The following is a 19,853-nucleotide window of genomic DNA, read 5'->3' as shown; positions in this document are numbered from 1 at the left end:
CAGACCTGACTTTGGTTGTCCTGATTCTGCTGCTTCTAATCTCCAAATATCTGCAGACCTATGAAGAACCTGCATATTTTTTCAAGTTACCCCCCCCCAAAAAAAAAAATCTGATGCACAGATAGGCCACTCAAAAAAACTATTTATGGAGTGAGAGAAAGCCAGAAGGTGGGTAACCACTAGGTAAGTTACCACAGAACTCACTGTGGCAAGAAAAAGACAAATTGGAAACACCTTAAGTTAGACTTCCTGGCAAAGGAGCAAGACTGTGTAATTTCACACTCCAAAGTGCAGCTAGCTTGCCTGGTCTGTAGGACTGCAGACAGACGTGGCAGTGACTTTCCACCACTGAGAATGACTACTGCAGCCACACAAATTGCTAGAGAAGCACAGCACAGCCATGACTCCACAGGCTTGAAGGGAACTGGACCAGATGCTTTCTGCTTTTCTTTGTCTCTTTTAAGTCATCACCCATCTGGCTTTTCTGCCACAGTAAGCAAGGGAGCTATACTTACAACATCTTCATTTCTGAGGCATCTTAAAAATGGAATGGGCACACTACCTGAGTAACAGACATAACCAAACCCCAGGAATTTAATGGGAGAAGGGCACTCAGACTTTGAAGCTTAGTTTACTGTACATGTAGTAAGCAAAACAATCCCTTGTGCAACTCTTGTTTCTGCCACAGCATTGTGGCAGAAGCTCTTTTCAGCTTGAAGTGGTGTGGAATGCCACCCATTACAAAGGGGAAGAAAATCAGTTGTCATTGTCCTCACCTGAAGAAGAAACAATCTCAAAATGTAACAAAGGTGTGGCATTTCCACTGCAATCTAATGCACCAGCATGTAATATCCCACAAATAGGAGTGTTTCATGTCCCACTGAGGTTACATAAAACACAGAATGATGGAAAAGAACATTCAGAGGATCTGCCTCTGTTAAGAAGTAACCTTATTACTGTCTGAGCCTTTCTAGAAGCATTCTGGTGTGCCAGAGGTAATGGGACAGGCAAATGACACAGAAATAATACATAATTATGCTGTCAGCCACATATTTGTATTTGATCAGCAATGACAGATAACTCAATTGAAGCAAAAATTGGTCAGCTAGATCTGAGGAAAATGTCTGGAATTGTTTTCATCTTCTGTATTCTATTCCCCACAGTGTGTATTGGTTCAAAACTGTCAAAAAATATATGAGCATATAAATAATGGGTCTTGATCATCTTCCCAATGAATAGATACATATGCATAAATGTGTCTATAGAATTATGCACAGTACTGTAAAGCATTCTGTAGTGTGATGTAAAGACAGTCATGTTTTGCATTCCCCACGCTAGCCTCTTCTGCAGCATCTGCAGAGATGTGCTAAAAAATAGGCAAAAGAACTTTGCCCTACAAGCCATTGGCAGTCTTACAACACACTACGTGCCACAAATGGCAGAGAGATGAATGCAATATTGTGATCTAGAAAGAACAGGCAAAATCAATAGCAATTGTAGTTACCCGCAATGCATCTAATTTCCTGCACTTGGTGCTAGAAGTGTTTACAGCATTATGCTGGATTAAAGCAGCAACTGCAGGTAAATTTTAGTCAAGTGATATTTTGTGAACGTTTGTTACTATGTACTGGAGAAGCTATTTAAAATATCTCTTGCTCCCATACCTCCCAGTTAAAAAAAGCCATCTGTAAAATACTTAACAAATTATTTTTCTCCTCTGCTGACTGTGATGACTGTGCTATATGATACTACATAAGAGTAAATGAGTAAGAATTATTCTGCACACTAAGTCTTACATAATCTTGATATTTCTAGTCTTTCTTCTTCTAGCTGCTTTAACCATAGGAATGGCTGACATGCTACTTGAAGTCCAGTACCTGTTTTTTCTTCCTCTTTCAAGGGAGTCTTCTCTGGAGACAATTTTAACAGGCTTTAGCAATGCTAGTATAAAGTTCCTGACTGAGAAGCAGCTTTTCTCTAACGTCAAGAATGACCTAGAGCACTACATACATGGGTTACTGGATCAAGGACAATGAATATCTTGAAGTGAAAAGACATGTGCAGGTAAAAAGCATTGATCAAGGGGCAGAACAGGAATAATGCGGAGGCAGAAAGATTCTCAGGAAGGGCAGCCCCAAGGGATGGATCATAAGCCTCTGGATGGAAGGATGGACCTGCATCACCACACCTCTGTCCCATTGCCAGCAATCCTGGTTCAGGGGTGATATAATAGTTATAATATAGATACATAATATTTATAATAGATATAATAGTTATAATAGGATATGCGAAGTGGCACACTCAAGGCCTTGAGTTTGGGACTGTTGTGCTAAAAATACTACTTGCACTTCTGCCATCGACAGCCTCCTTGCTGAAAAGGAGGCTGGAAAGCCCCAAGGAGCACTGGATCTACTTCTACCATGAACACAGAAAGGAGCTTTGTCCTTAATATACACTAACATGTCTCAACCAGACACAGGCTTTGGTGACAGTACCTGCAGAAAGAGTCCTTCCTTTGCCTTATTCTGGCTACTTATTGCCACCTGACTTACACTACTCTCAAAGCCACTTTAATCTTTCAAAATGATAGGTGCATAGGCACTTCAGATGGTTCTTCACTGCAGATATTTCAAAATATACATGAGGTTTTCCTGAGGTCATGCATATTGCATAGTCTGGTTTTTAAACTAGAATATTGTTCTGTATTCCTCTGTTAATGTAGCATAGCTTATTATTTACTAAGATATTCCTCTTGCTTCTGCTATTACAGTAATACCATGGCTACCTTGGTATTAGTCCTGAAGCTCATCTGAAGAATGGTACAACATTCTCTTGGTATTGTCACCTCTTTTGGCTCTGTTCTGATTATTAGTTTTAATATTAAACTGAACAGGGCTGTAAGTACAATTACCACTGGGTTATCCAAAGATGGGACAACCTTACCCGCTCAGTCATTTTCACAACTGGCCTAACATGGCCAACAATGAGGGCCAGAAATAGGTAAAAGAGTAAAAATTCAAGAGAGGGCAGTAGATCAGCATTTAATTGCTACAGTCCAAAGAAACAATAAGAAAGAAAGGCTTTTGGGAGAAATACTGGATAAACTTCTCATTTAATTATTCTGCTCTGATTATTCTGCAATGCCATATTTCACAATAGTGCTGACATATCCTTGGAGGAAGATTTTAACACCACAGAGCGGGACTAGTAGGGTTTGTGACCAAATACAAGAGAGTGATGCAACAATATATCTTTCTCTGTCCTTGTCTTACCCCTTCAAACTGAAAATACACTCTCTACCTCTTCATTTGTCCAGCATGTTCTTTAGATAGGTTTATTATTGCCCCGTTCAGTTTTTTCAGGGGATAATAGCTGCGCACTCACCTTCAACCCCAACGTCTCCAGGGTTTCTTAATACTAGGACTTGTAGATCCATTCAAGGAGCACTTTACTACTCAGCACAGGAGGACACTGACCTGCGCTGCCTGTGCCGAAGATGGAGAAGAAAACACAGGGAGAGGTAAGTGGGTAGGAAACATGCAAACCAGCAGCCCCTGTTCCTGAGTGCTTAGGAAATTTGGATCCAAGGAGGAGGTTGCAGGTCTGTCTCAGAGAATCATATAAAGATTTGGTTTGAAAGGAACCTTTAAAGATCACTTAGTTCCAACTCCTTGTTAAGGCCAGGGACACCTTCCCTAGATCAGATTTCTCAAAGCCCTATCCAGTCTGGCCTTGAACACCTCCAGGCTACCTGCTTCAGGGTCTTACCACCTCATCATGAAGAACTTAATTCTTATATCTAATCTAAATCTACTCTCTTTTAGTTTAAAACCATAACCCCTTGTCCTATCACTATCGACCTTTTAAGAAGTTCCTTTCCAGCTTTCTTTTAGGCTCCCTTTAAATACTGGAATGCTCATAAGGTCTCCCCAGAACCATTTTTCTCCAGGATGAAAAAGATCAGCTCCCTCAGCTTGTCTTTATAGGAGAAGTGCTCCAGCCCTTTGATCATCCTCGTGGCCAACTCTGTACCTGCTCCAAAAGTTTGCCTGTCTGCTGTGGGACCCAGAGCTGAATGCAGTACTTCAGGGGAGGTCTCACAAGAGTGCAAAAGAGAAAGTGACATCCAACTCTCCCCACCTACTGGTCATACCCTTTTGATGTTGCCCAGGATACAGTTGCCTTTCTGGGTTGTAAGTGCACGTTGTTGGCTCATACTCAGTTTTTCACCCACCAGAACACCCAAGTCCCACTCAGGGTTACTCTCAATCTACTCATAACCTAGCCTGTATTCAAGTTTGGGACTGACACAGCACAGGTGAGGGTCGCTTTACTTGGCTTTACTGAACTTCATGAAGGTCAACTGAGACCACCCCTCAAGCCTATCCAGGTGCCGCTCGATGGCATCCCTTTCCTCCAGAGTGATGAATGCACCACACAGCTTGGTGTCATCTGCAAACTTGCTGATGTTCCACTGTCCTTGTTACTGACAAAAGATATTAAATAACATTGACTCCTAGGGGACATCACTCATCACCGGTCTCCACATGGACACTGAGCAGCTGACTGTAACTCTCTGAATGCAACTGATCAGCCAGTTCTTTAGGCGGTCCACCTATCTGATCTAGGTCTCTCTAATCTAGAAAGAAGGATGCTGTGTGGGACAGTATCAAATGTTTTGCACAGGTCCAAGTAGATGACAACAGTTGCTCTTCCCTTATCCACCAGTGATGTAACCCCATCATAGAAGACTGCTAAATCTGCCAGACATGATTTGCCCTCAGTGAAGCCATGATGGCTATCACCAGTCACCTCTTTGTTTTCCATGTGCCTTCACATAGTTTCCAGCTTGCATTTGTTTTGCCAAACACGTCTGGGGGAAAATATTAGAATTATTTTCTCATTCCAATCCGGACATTTTACCTCTGCTTTCATAATTTAGGATACTGCTTTGGGCTAGGAGTCAGCTCTGCAGTCACATTAGTATAATCCCAGGTTCTGTGCAGACTAGCACTACAGCACAGCAATAGCAGCCCATTTAGGCAAAAGAAATGCCATGGTTGTGGTCTCAGCTGTGAGAAGGAAACAGAGCCAGTCCCTCTTATTTCCTAAGCACATACTCTAACTATTAGCCTACAATGGTCTGCCAGTAGATTAACTGGAACCACCATCTTCTCACAGCCACATTTCCAAGGGAAAAGGTGAGCTCTATTCAGTGCTTCCTATGCCAGAAAGCTGGTGATCATCAGTATCAGGTGGAGAAATGTACCTCCTTACAGCCTCTAGTCAAACATCCGGGATGGTAAGGCAAGGCTGAAGATGTACTGGTTACCTTTATACAGCTCCTTGATTCTAAATTCTCAGTTTTAGGTGTTGGGCACCAAAAGGCATTGCAACATGATATTTGCAGGTATCTACATAATTTGTTGGATCTTCCCTCATTCCTTTTAGTAGTCTTGGAGATAATTTCACTATCAAGGAACCAAATGCCCATCTGCTTGATGATTACCCAGCTGTTACTCAAGGAGATCACTATTAATTTCTATTATCCTTCCTGGCAGAGAGAGTGAACTGAATCTGTAGAGCTGAGTGGGTACTATGTTAACAAATGGAAACTATTAGCTATGGCAAATAGGCAATTTCAGACCTACACAGATCAAGTGACCAAATAAATCTATTTTATTGATTCATCTGTATCACATGGGAGCTACAATACCTGAAGCTTCATTTTCCAACTGAAACCCAGTCAACAAGAACAGGCTATTTGACTCTAGGTTTGCCTTTAACCAAATCCTTGATAATAAACTGAACAAAAATAGAAAAAAATAAAAATAAAAAAATAGCTGCTGCCTTGGCTGAATTTTGTCTTAGAATAATCACAAGTTTTGAAAAGCCAACACAAGATACATATGGGTGATCAAGATGATCCAATCCTATACACCAAAAAGAAAGTGGAAGATACCTATTCTATGACTAAATGACAAATAACTATATTTTGAAAGAAATGTAACACAAGAGACGTGGTTTGAATGTTAATCATATACAATGCTTCTTCCTCTGATCGCTAATGCAAAAGGAAGTGATTTCCATCACAAACCAGTAGCCAAGAAAATATGTTTTTAGTGCTTAGGAAGCCACTCCTCATCTCTCTCTAGTTGTTGGCCAAGAGCTCTTAGGAGGCTTAAAATAAGGCAGAAACAAATAAAATTTCAGGAGGGGACTAGTAAAATACTTAAATGGAGTTGGTACCCAAGGTCTGCAATACTCACAAAGATTGGATGGTGTCATTTTAAATGCACTCTGGGAAGCTGTAAAATATAACATATTCCAACTCAAAAGTATTAACAGGAGTATCTAAAGCACTTCTGGAGGTTAACAAGTTCAGTGGAATAAGAATATAATGGCAAGGCAGTCCTAGACGCACTTGGGATGCACATATAAGGAGTTAAAGAGAAGAAAGGAAAACTGAATGCTGAGAGTTGAACTTATGGGTGTTTCTTTTTCCATTTCCCAAATTTTTTCTTGCATGACATTGGCAGAATCTTTATTTATTTAGATGAATGCAACCACATATGTGACATTCTTCCCTCTGGGATCAATACTTTCTTGATTCCATATATTGAAAATTTTGTTAAAAGTTTTCCTTCAGCTGGACCATTAATTGGAAAGAAAAACTGTTATTTGATATTTCCTCATGGCCAACTCCTTCTCAGTTTTCCATTCAGTCCTTCCCCAGGAAAACTCCCACTGGTCCTTTTTTTTGTAACCATGCATTCCTTTAGATTATTTGAAGTAAGTGAATATTTTATAGGATGGGCAAAGTAACAAGGAAAAATATTGTACTTTTTTATTATGTCACTGCTTTTATATAAATCACATAAAGTGTGAAAAATCATGTGAGCGGATTGCTATAAATCACATGCACATGACACACATTTAAAGCATTTTGTTCCCACCTGGCAGCAGAACAGCCTATGCTAGAGCTGGATGTAGGATGTAGGTTTCACTTCTACTCCGACAAAAATGAGCCTTTTTTTTTTTTTTCTTCCCTCAAGTCTGGCTCTCATTTTATAGCAGCTCTGCTAATTATGAATAGAAATCCTAATTAAGATTTGAAGTCAGAAGATGTTACACTGATCTCAAAGGGCTGTACCTAACAGGGCTCTTAAATGAGCTAGCAGAAACAAAGAGGCTTTAGAGCATGCAAGCCATCCTGTGACAGTCTCTGAAGAAAGCTGTGTGCGTCTGAGCTCTCAGCCAGCTTTCACAGATACAACAGCTGGTCTACTCGAGAGTGATTACCTCTGGTGGTCAATCTTGCCTTAGCTGTGCTCTTAAATAATAACACCTAATGGAGCGCTGAGTTTTCTGTTACAAATATAAACTACAATAAATGGAAGTGAACTGAAGCTGTTATTACCTTCTACACTGTTTTTACATCTGATGTGACAGATGAAGATACAAAGCTGTAATGAATTAAGCAGATATAAAGAAATGTGTGTGTCAGCAAAATAATAATAATAATACAATCTCAATTAGTTACTACAGAATAATCAAATATTACAGCTGTAGTGCTTGATTACTGTGTTGCTCCTGTCAGGAATTACAGCACAGGATTAGATTGAATATTAGCACTCATTTCAATTAGGGCAAAACTCGCACATTGTTCACTATGGCATTATGCATGCGTTACAGAAGTCTAACAATGAAATTTGCACATGATAAATTACTATTGACTGCTACATTGCCAAGAGGTAGCTATTAGCCACTGAAATTAAAATTCTGAGAAGTACTCCAGATTATCATATATGGAAAGTCTTATTTTCAGTTATAATTGTGGTAACAATGCAGGCAACGTTCATAGTGGACATGTATGCATGGGTAAGAATAAAGAGCCGAAGGGGTCTTTTCAAGCACTTGCAGTGAGATTAGTGTTTTCCTTATGGTTCCTCTTTTCTTCTGTCAATTGGCAAGGAAAAGAAATGAGGGAATGGGTACACTGTGCTCTTGCTGCCCACTGTGCTGAGGCAAACTCAGCATTGGCTCCAATGGAGTGCAAAGGTTCTCATTCTTCAACAGAAGCTGCAGGGCAAACATGAGACAGCAGGACTGCTTTTCTGCCAGCCCAGGGTTTTCTTTCTTCCACAGTATTGTTAAGTGGAGCTCTGGGACAGCCCTGGGAAGTTAACCTACACACTTTTAAAAGGAAAATGGCAGAGCTTGGAAATAATTCTCCAATATTGGCAGAAATGGCTCCTCAGAACTTGCTACATGTAATGCAGATCTTTTCATTGGCCTCTTGGCATTGTCACCAGCTCACTTGCTATTACTCTGATTACTTCAAATTCATTCTCTGGCTTTGCTCTCCTTTCGTGCATTCTGTATGTGAGATTCTAATCACACTGATAATGCACAGTTTTCTTTTGTCTTAGGGCTTTGGTGGGGAGCAGAGGAGGGTCTGAAGCAGCTCGTTAGCCACAACTAATACACAGTGGGTAAAGCAACATCTGGCCTAGAGTATACCTGCTCTACCGGTAAGGCCAAAAGCATGTGGGGCCATTGCAATTCTCACGCAAATCAGTCAAGTCCCAATTATGATCACTTCCAACACACTGTGTTTTTTAAGGCTGCCAAAACCAACTCTGAACGCTTCTTTATGCCAACATTTCCTTTTGGTAAAATCTTGATACACTTTGGCTAAAGCCTGTGTTGTGCAGGGATTTGTTTTGCTGGACCTCTTAAAATGAATTTCTGGCTCCACTCAGCAAGGAATTCAGAAGCAGATCTAAAATGTCAGCAGAAGTCACTAATGAGGATTAGCCTCCAAATTTTGAGCCAGCTGTAAAAAGGGAGTCAGTTTTGCATTTCTGAGCACATTCAGGACTATGGGGCTATTCTTCAGTTTAGCATATAGACTTGGATACTTCTGAACAGCTAAGCTTAGGGTTTTCCCACATCTTCCTATCAAATTCATTTGCAGAGCTAATCTTGACTACAATTATTCAATCAAATAGGAAAAGAAATGCCTACAATATAGCAGCCTATTTGTAAAGCTTTTAAAAATAAAAACCTGGAATTACTATGTAATTCTTAGCAAGATTTTTCCTGTTAAAACCATAGGTTGCCAATGCTAGCATTTATTTCACTGGCAACGAGTGAAAAGACCAGAAACCGTAGCCTCTGTGTTGTTAATAACTTCAAATATCCAAATATCCATCTATGATCAGAGCTTCATGTGGAAAAATAATAGTCTCTTCCATAAATTACATTGACAGCACTTCATATAGCAGACAGGGGACCAAAAGGAAGACTACTTGGATAAGCACTGAGATTCATAAAAGATTTCTAATAGTTTTGGAAATAAGTCAGCACAGCCTATTCAGCAGAACTAGGGCTGACCTTGCTTGACATCCCGACTGCCTCACTGAATCCACATTGTGCGTGTGCTCCCACAGGGCTGGCAAAATCTCAAGGTGCAGGAGTTTAAGACAACCTAGCTCTTATAGGCTCAGCAAAATTTGTGTCCTGGGTTTTTTTTTCCTCCTTCCAGTATTGATTTTGCCTGCTGGTGGTGCAAGAGTTTGGGCTTTTATTTGTTGGAAAGGAAGGAATGGAAGGATCTACAAAAGCAATCTTTTTGTAGAGTGATTCGCACAAGAAGCTGGTAATTCAGTTGTGCAAAAACATCTTGACTGTTCATGTGTAAGAGAACAATTCACAGTAAATAAGCGAGTAGAAGAACTTGATTTTTCACAAATTTATGTATTAAAACCTTTCAGACCTCACAGTCACTAAACTTAGCACTTTCCCATTATCCTTTACCTCTTTTTCCAGATGGATCCTTTCCAAAAGATGCCATTCCCACCTTCTTTAAATATACTGATACCTCAGGTGTGTACTAACAGCACAGAACACATACGAGGCTAGAAAGTCTTGTTCAACATTATATTAATTTAGTTTGTTGTGAGTGAATATTGTGCTAGTTGCTTGCCATAGTGACTTGGTAAAACACCAGTGTGAATTTATGTCAGAAGTTTAACAGCAAATATTACATGTATACAAAATCCTTAACACTTTTCTACAAAATTCAACTAGCCTCACTGAGCTCTTGCTATAGATTTCTACTCTACTCTGTGCTTAGAATGCATTTCAACAGAACTCATAAACATTTTTGTCTCTATGACAGTCAATACCTGTTTAGTGTAACAGCCATGTGGAGGCTTAGCTTTAAGTAAAATGCAGTGTGCTTGCCCAATGGAGACTTTGCAGCTGACCATGTAAGTAGCATAAGGAAGCATCCAATGGGCTCCATTTTTAAGAGGATCCACTGCAGAATGAGATCCTTTCCAGATGGGAATTTTGGTAATCTCAGTAGCAAATGCCCACAAGATTGCAGGCAGACAGCAATGACTATACTATAACATTTGACTAGGAACAATGGGTCTTTTTGCAGAAGAGACGATAGTTCAGTTTCCTTCAATTTTATCAAGTTCCAAGCAAACAGCCCAGCCAAGTTCTACCTACAGAAAGTATGGTGAAATTTATATGCCATAAGAATAATAATAAAAATTCAACTTACTGATGATCTGGTGGAACCAGCCTAGTCTCCAGCCCAGAATTGTTGTCTACTAGAGCTCCTGAAAGCTACTTTTCTATGACATCCCTGAGAAAACCTTCAGTTGATTCCTCATCCAGAATGAAATTCCATTCTGCCAGGTAGTGGAGAGCCAAATAAGGGGTTCAATAGAAGAGTAGTCTTTCACAATCAAGATTTTAGTATATGTTTTGTTAATCATGATGTTTTTTGTCTCCTAGTTGAAGTGGCAGCTAGTTAATGGTTAGTAGCTGGAATAGAAGGAAAGGAATGAAAAGAGGTTTAGGCAGGAAGCAAATGCTCAGTGTTTTTTATTGGTAACTGCAGGTTTTATTGGGATTTCTAATTAGTGTATATGTACAGAACATGCAACTATCAAAAATAAAATTATCAGTACAATATATAAATATGATATAAACAACTACTGTGGTGGCTCAAGCTTTTAACTGTCTTCTGGCAATGTTTCAGTAGAGGCCACTGAACCATGACTGTTCCCATTCCTGATATAAATCTGGAAACTGATTTAAATACAAGAAGCTCTATTAACTGAAACAAAACTCTTTCATGATTCCTTTGGTACAAATAAGAGGTAATTTGAGCACTCCGGAAAGCTGGAGAATATGTTTTAATTGGAGTTTTAATTGAATGAGATAAATATCATGTGTCACTTCATCACGAACAGGCTCCGTAAGCACCACAACAGATCAAAATACTTATAAATAAGAAGCAAGAGGCTTCTTTCTTTCCTTCCATTTTCCTTCTTTTCCTCCTTTCTCTCTCTCTTTTCTCTCTCTTTTTTTTTTTTCTCTTTCATCATTCATCCATACATTTGTCTATAACAGCAGCTGTTATACTTCATAGGTCTACAACTACTGATCCTGACAAATAGTTGCCGCCAGTCCTGATTAAGTTTCAGTATGCAACCTACTCAGTGGATAGTAATTTCCATCAGAGTAGACACACACCTCTAGCAGTCACACAGCATAGACAGACCATTATTTGTTTCACACCATGTTTCTTCTCTGTCCTCGTGTTCAGATCATAAAGCCAGAAAGGAGAACCTGATTCTGAAGGCACTATCCTTCCTCCTGCCTACCTAGATGGTTATTCCTACCTGCCACTCTATCCAGAAATCTCCTAAATGAGGCAGCACAGAGATCTAGGTGCAAAATTCTGAACCATGTCCTTGAGATATAGATGCACCATTAAGTTAAATGTATGATTGACAGTTCACTGCAATGTACACCACGAAGCACTAGTCAACAGAGCTTGTTTTCTTTTCCCCTCTACAAGCATCTGATAGGGAAACACAGAGTTATACCTCTGTGAAGATGCCTTGCCACCTCCTTTGTATTCTGCACTGATTCTGGTTGACAAACTGAGAAGAAGGAAGAGGATTTTCAGACATAAATGAGAATCCTTAGAATGGGCTATTTTCACTTAATCAGAATGACTGGGTTGAAACCAAGCAACAATATACCAAACTCCCATTGGATAATCCATATGTATAAATCATGGAAGATGATGAAAGAAAGACAAATGCTTGGAGTTCTCCCATGTGTCCCAGACACTGCCAGGACTTTTGGTAACACATACAGAACCAGCTCCTCAGGCTGATGGCAAAAAGAATGCAGTACAGGCTGGTGTCCTGCACTGCCAGAGTCCATGTCTTTGGGAGGAATGTATAGGACTAACTCAGTTTGCAATGGTCACATCATTTTGAAGTAGATTTGTTTCTGAGTGCTGTTTCAGGACTTCATTCCAGTTCTCAGTCATTAATTATATGCTGCTGATTAAGCAGCAATAAGCACCTGGCCCATAAAACGTAAATGAAATGAAATGCCTTTTAAATCGCTATCAATTTTGAAGTTGTAAGCAGTAATATTTTTTAATTTAATTTTTGCATTACTTCAGAAGCAGTGATACCGTTCTAACAAAGTGAACATTTGGCATTGATTTCAATGAAGAGCAGTTTGGAGCAGACAGAGAAAAGGAGCACTACATAGAAAAGGCCAGTCTCCTACAGCGAGCAAAGCTGACAAAAGGCAAACATGATGGATTTCTTACCAAAACATTCTCCCTGGTAATATGTATTTCCAAACTGAGGTACACAACACTGTTCACACAACCAGCCGTGCCTTGCTTAAACCACAGCTGATAGCGAGAACTTGGGAGGAAGATAAATATTCAGTTCCACTGAGGTCTTATAAACTTTAACAAAACTTATGTATAGATTTTTTACCATGAAATGGGTCTGCAAGAAGTTTGTTTTCCCTCTCCAAACTTATTCTGCACATTGCACAAGCTGAAGCTCCATTAAGGACCAAAAGAGGTTCCAGTGCCAAAACAGTGCTTAGTTCTCTCAGTTTGCTAAAATCACAGCACAAGCTATTTCTGGATTTACAATTTTCTTCTACAGACAGATCAGTCTACATGAATCCGTGTGTTAGTTTTTTTCTTGAAATTGGTTTTCAGAAGCCAAATCCATATACTGGCAGCTTGCCGAAAGTTGGTGTCAGACACAGAAATAATCTTCTTTATTCTGAGGAGCCAGGAAAGCCTGTCGTTTGTGACAGTGTTGTACCAAGAAGAACAGTTTTGATTTCTAATCCTCCCCCTGAAGGTAAGCTGTTTCTTTTTACCTACCAAGGTCAAAATTAAGAACTAAGTTGAGTTTATGACTTAAGCCTGACTTCATGATAAATCAGTACAAAACAATGGAAAAAAATAAATCCCCAAACAGCTCTGAGATTGAAATAAAATCTACAATGGGGATGAGGTAGTACTGTGAAAATTAATGTGATTCTCTATTGATACTACAAAGATAAGCCTGATTTCTTTTTCAGTGTGGAGGGAACTGAAACAAGATAAAACTTGGAAAACCTTCCTTTTCCCAGCACACAGCAATATACTGAAAAAACCTGAGCTGCAGCTTTCTGCGCTACATAGAGAGGTGTTAATTCATTTTTCATACAAAAACAAGACCAGTATCTCCTTCATTACTTACAGTCACAAGGAAAGAAGAGAGCAATTTGCAGGATTGGGAGTTAGAATGTAAATCACATGCCACCTTCATATTCCAACAGCCTTAATGTTTCCACAATTCTCCCTGCACAAGGAAAGCTAGAAGCTGCTTCAGGACGAGGGTGACAGTGGGGCATGGTGCTAGCTATAGGTTTTGACTGAGAAGAAAAGGATGATGGGAAAGGTGGCACCTCTCTGGCCCATTTTTTGTACATTTACAACGAAACCTGTTCAGAAAGAAATGGAGGACAGTTATGAGTTTTAACAAGAAATCTATAACGAAGATCAAAGTGTACTGAAATTACCATTAAAAAAATCTCCTTTTCCTCAATTAAATTAATAAATTCCCCATAGCATTCCTATGTTTTAGGTAATATAATAAATTCTTTTAAAATCTGATTTTAATCCATCCTTGGAGAAAAGATGTCAGCATATTCTTTAGAGAACGCACATGTCACTTTTCTTTGCAATCAAGATACTTGCAAAACATCCATACTGAGTCTGTGTCATCCACCCACCCATGTATTTTCATAAAGCTTGTAAGAAAATCTACTGCCCCTTGAGAAATGACCAGTCTGGGAAAAACGGATAAATGGATATGAGTTATCAGCAGATGACAGGCTGATCCATACGTGTTCAGCCAAGCAACACTGCCAGAGAACCTTGACTCCCAAAAAAGAAATCAAGTATTATTTTCTCTATTTATCGTCGTAGTTTTGTTTTGTACATATTGCTTTTCACTTTTTGGGGTCAGTTTTTCAATTAACTTAAAAAAATACACGCTGCATGAAGAAGTTGTGGTGCAAAGCACGGATGTCAGCAAGACTCCTACTCTTTTGGATGCAATATGAGAAAAACCAGTACAAGTACTTTCTACAGATCTTTCATCCACATTTAACTGTTTTCCTGCAGAACAGCAACCAGTTCTTGCACTGAAATGTCTACTGTTCAGAAAAGTTGCAGACAAGCCACCACACGAGAAGCAACATGAAACTAGTGCAGCAGTTTCTGAATTGTGAATCTTGGCTACAAACTGCTTTGCTTCCTATGGGTGGAGTATATGAAAATGACTTAGTTTCTAACGTGCAATCATTCCTGCTGAGCACAGAAAATAATGGTCCAGATCAGCAATTTTGCTTCACATACAGAGAAGAAAGAGACTCACAGACCAAATGATAATCCAGCTTTTTCATCATCCAGAATATTTGCCTCCTCCTGTTTTCTTTTTGCACCATGTAGTAGAGAAGACCAAGACCCATATGCAGACTGCACATGTCTGTATGTATAGCTTCATGTCTGTATGGAGACAGCTGAGAAGTGCTTCAACACATATCACACAGTCCCAGGACAGAGCTGTGTAAAAGGAGCAAAGGCACAACCCATGGCAGTGAGTGCAGGGAGGCCACTATGGGTGCCCACCCACAATAACCCAGAGCAAGGAAAGGATTTTCTTCCAGAAGATCAGAGAGAACTGAAAAGAGACCCGCAACACATTCATTTCTTACCATTAAGAAAATTTATTCTCTTTCTCACTAACTTTCCTTTCTAATTCATCTGTTTGAGCTCTTAAGATCAATTTATCTATAAATGTAGTTATTTTCTGCCAGTGTGTCTGTCCAGCCAAATTGCACTGTTTGGAAGCTATCACAGTCCAAAGTCAAAGCCTTTTAAAAAAACCTCAATGCTTCAAGTTTTAAAGAAGCAGCAGACTTGCAGTCCCACACAGAACCTTTGCCTTGGAGACACAGGAGATGAGCAAACTGAAATACAACAGGACAGATGCTCATCCTTTATCTTAGGCAAGCGAGAGTTAAGCCTCTGCATGGCAGTACTAGCACTGCATGAAGAGATACATGTTTTAATCTGAAGAGAATAGCAACACTAAGGCACCCAATCTAGAATGCTTGATCCCTTAATTAAACTTTAGCTATATCTAAGAAGATCACATCCAGATTAGTCAAAACATGATGAGTAGTTCTCAAAAATCTTCCTTGTGGTTTAATTACAAGCCTGAAATGGACCTCTACATGGGGACTGCTGACTGCTGTTTCATAGCCTAATTTCTTCACTCTCCCTGAAATGTTAAGCATGTTATAACCCATTCTTTATACACTGGAGAATTTTCCCAGTCAAGAGAATAAACTGGCTTAATTATTTACTTTTTTTTTTCTTTCTTTTTTTTTTTTTTTCCCCAGAATAAAATAACATCTTGGTTACTATATCATAGCCACAGTATGCACTCATCCTAAATTCTTTTCATGCCAAATTCCAGGAAATAACCCAATTGTAAAATAATGCTGACTTCATGTTATCCATCCCTTATTACTGTGTAGCACAGGAGACAGATACAATTGGCACCAGAAGTCAGTGCACTGGTTTCGTAGCAAGCAAAATCTTGGCAAATGGAATAGCCTATGAATGTATAATACCAATGAAATGAAAATTAGTGTTGGATGTTGGCTATTGCAGTGGGCACCATTATCTGAGCAGAAGAAAAACCTCTGGGACAGAAATTAATTGTGGCAGAAATATGAGGGCCTAATGCTACTAAGATTCTATCCCTTCCTTTCAAAACACTTTATTTTGCTTACATTTTTAATGCTATCTCTGTAGTACGACACCTCTGCCTACAGAAATGCTGGTACTGCTGGTACAGACACAAGAAAACTCTAAGAAGCTGAATGTGGAAGCCAGGGACATGGCACTTCAGAGACCAGCTGCACTGTCCTAGCCAAGAAAGAAAAAAACACTTGCAGGCAGAGCTGCAACAGAGTTCTTCTCAAATGCAAACAAAAGAGGCTGGCAGGTACCATAGCCTGAAATCACTGCTGCATGCCAAAGCTTCTAATCTCCTACTGTCAGACACCTGTGACTGTCCTTATCCAGAGATAAGCATTCAGTCAATCTCATGCCTAATGAAGATGATTAATAGATAACAGAACAAATCCACAGTCTGAATTGAGATACAGTGACTCAAAATAAGGTGCCTTTTACTTCTCAAGTATACACATTGATTTCAGCATCACCATACAAGATATGAAGATCATCCCAGCACAAGCAAAGGCAGTAAAATCTGGCCAGTGTTTCTTTTGCTGTGGTACTTCAGATCTATACACAGCCATCAGATATTAGAAGAAGCACAATCTTCTTCAACGAAACGACTTCTCAGAAAAGGCCTTACACCACTACCGATGTGAATTACCATAATAACTAAATAGGTAAAGCTGAACTGCGCTGCTTTATACTTAACCAAAAAGTGCAGGTGGGAAAATATCCATTTATCTCTGAGGAAAAGTAGAACACTGTACCAAAAAAGTAAAAAAATTAAAAAGAAAAAGTAAAAAATGATACTTCTCTTCTTGTAGCTGTTATTTTCTGGAATGTAACATTACTGAGCAATTTAAAACTGAAGTGAACAAAGTGAGAGTACTCTCACCATTATCCTACTAGTAAGTAGAAGTAAGTTTGGGCAGATCTTGTAGGAATATTGTTAGAGCACGTTCTGTCCCCTTCCCTTCTCTCTGTGGCCACACCCAAAGATAAAGGATGGAGCCAAGAATACTAAATGCCCTTCTCTGAACAATGCTTGTAAAATCAAGTCCCTTGGGATGTTTTTTCTTTTCTTTCTTTGTCAAAGGGGAATGTTAGAAACACTATACCTTCTCACAGAGATGGCTGTTATCTAAGCTGTGTATCCATCCTTCTTTTCACACTCTGTTGAGACAAGCAGGCACTTGTAGGGCATCATTCACTCACATCCTATTTTAAATGTTTATTTTATGTGATATGAATTAGTACCTTTACAAGCCTATTTCTACATCATCTCTGAATTTTTACATTGGTCACATGAACAAGATCTTGTGTCTGCGCTAAAGCTGCAAGAGAATATCTGCTCAGAGATACTGGGAACCTCTGTGCAAGCACTGTCCTTGTTTGATACTTCAGAGTGCTTTAATACATGTCAAATCAGTACATGTAATCAAATAAAACTGAAGACATTGAACTAGAGTTTACTCAAATCAAAGACATAGTCCAAGAGATTAGTCCGAACAACTGTGTCAGCTTTATGGTTAGAGATGCAGTCATGTGAGGTTGTACACATCTTCCCTATTAGGACAACAAAGATCCATTTATTCAATTGCTTCAGTGCCATTTAATTCCTTCTATAGAGGTCTCCCATTGAGCCTTAATACAAAATTACATCCTACAATCATGAGAATCAATCTCTCTCACTTGGCTCAGTGAGAGTTTCAAGAAAAAGTGAGACACAGGTGATTTATTTCTGACATCCTGTCCTGTCTGTCTGAGTATACCTTTATGTATGGGAGATTAGTAATCACAGCCTGAACCTCTGATTAATCAGCTGAGGCAAGTATGGGGTCAGCTGTGGGAGCACAGGTGAGAGTGATGTAGCTGTGCTCCCGGGAGGGGTGGAGCTCGACTCCATCCCCTCTGAGACCTCATTTAAGGGCTGACTCCCACTGGAGCAGTATCTCTTGGAGGTTGCTCACCAGTGTGGACTGCCCCAGCTTCTTCAGCCAAGGCACCACCATTGGTGAGTTTTTCCTTTACTTATTCACTTATACCTTCTGTACATTTGTTACCATCTGTACATTAAAAACCAATACACTTTACCATGTCACAAATCCTAGTCCCTGCAATTACTTTTCTGTTCATAAATGATCTACCCTGAACCTGATAAACTTTTCAGTATAAGAAAACTATTTGAATGCTTATGCTCTGAAGGGTTTTTATTTCAACAAATTGGCATTGTCCACCAAAATAATGAGGCAGAAAATATGTTTTGTTAAAAATCCCCAAGCAACTTTAGAAATAGCAGAATAGCCCATTATCAGTTAAGTCTGACTCAGACTAGAAACATATTTACATTCTCACAGTTATTCAGAAGACCACAAATAAATTATAGCAATTTACTCTAATGCACTTTTATAAGATTAAATCCCTCAAATAAGCTTACTGTAGATCACACATGAAAGAAATGATTGCACTGCATCATTAAACTTTACTGTCAAAGGGTCCAGCAATAATTTGTTTGCTGGTTACAGTAAAAAAGCCCATTTTCTCTAAAAGATGGTGCTCTACTGAAGCCAGATTTCCATCAAAGATTTCCAATACCTTTTTGAGCTGTTTTGAACAGAACTTTTAGTCATTCATTTCACCTGGCCTATTAAGCTCCTACTGGAAACAATTTTCATTATGATTACATTTTTATGAGTGCCAGTGGAAAGAAACTCTAATAAGCAGCCCAGATTTCTCAGTATTAATCCTCAAGGTACATTATTTTAAGATGTTACAGATAATTCAAATACATATGAAGAAATGCATGACTTGCAACATTCTTATACGTTGCTATTTAACAGTGATAAATTCAAAGCACTGTAATTATTCATTACATGCTTTGCAACACCCTTCAACCTCATGTTTCATTGATTTATCTAGTTTCAGCTACAATGCATTAGTGGTCACAGTAGGATATGCAAGTCTAAAAACCAGAGCACGATGGCAATGATAGCACTGTATTTTTCAGGGAGACCAAAATGTGCAAAAAGGTGAAAACAACAGGATCAAAGATAACTTCAAAGGCATATTTTCATTCCTCTGGATAAGTGCAGATGGATATTCTGCTGGTACAGAAAACAACTTGCAGATTTCAATTTACAAGGCACTTTTGGGGCCATCTGGGGTATCTCCACTCTCTCCTATAGTTGAAATGGTAGCTAACGCTGCTCCATCAGGGAGCACTAGCTTTTCCAGAACATGTAGAAGTTGTTATACCAACATGTGGCCAACGCTTAGTTCTCCCTGTTTAGGCATGGCTCACACTTCAGTTTATTACTCTCACTGCATACTTCAGAAGGTGCTGCTGTAGAATCCAAAGCCCAACAAAGAGCAGTATTATTTACTGAACTGGTTTCATACTCAAGACAGAGCTGCTGGCAGAACTTACTCCATAACTGATGTTTGGTTCTCATACACTCAAATCCTTCTCACGGGGCAGGTAGAGCTTGTAAAGGTTTGCTAGCAACTTCTGAAGGCACAATTAATTACAGAGAGAACTACTTATAGAAATGCAGGCTTCAGATGTGCCTGCCTTTGAAACATGCCACTTGAATTTTAGAAACTCGCTCGTGTCCAAATTTTCAAGGACTGAAAAGTAAAGTATGACAGTCATACTCTTAAAAATCATAATCTCTTATGTAACTTCTTCGTTGAT

General features: G+C 39.3%; 1 protein-coding gene across 1 annotated transcript in view; it reads right to left on the bottom strand.

Annotated features, from left to right (window-relative positions):
- CALCR (calcitonin receptor) overlaps window positions 1-19,853 on the bottom strand; it is a 138,375-nt gene that overhangs the window by 65,743 nt on the left and 52,779 nt on the right. The gene's annotated exons all lie outside the window — the stretch shown is intronic.

The sequence above is a fragment of the Excalfactoria chinensis genome, chromosome 2 (genome assembly GCF_039878825.1).
Source record: "Excalfactoria chinensis isolate bCotChi1 chromosome 2, bCotChi1.hap2, whole genome shotgun sequence".
NCBI classification, from domain to species: domain Eukaryota; kingdom Metazoa; phylum Chordata; class Aves; order Galliformes; family Phasianidae; genus Excalfactoria; species Excalfactoria chinensis.
The sequence above is the reverse complement of the archived record's forward strand: the minus strand, read 5'-3'. Positions and strand labels throughout refer to the sequence as shown.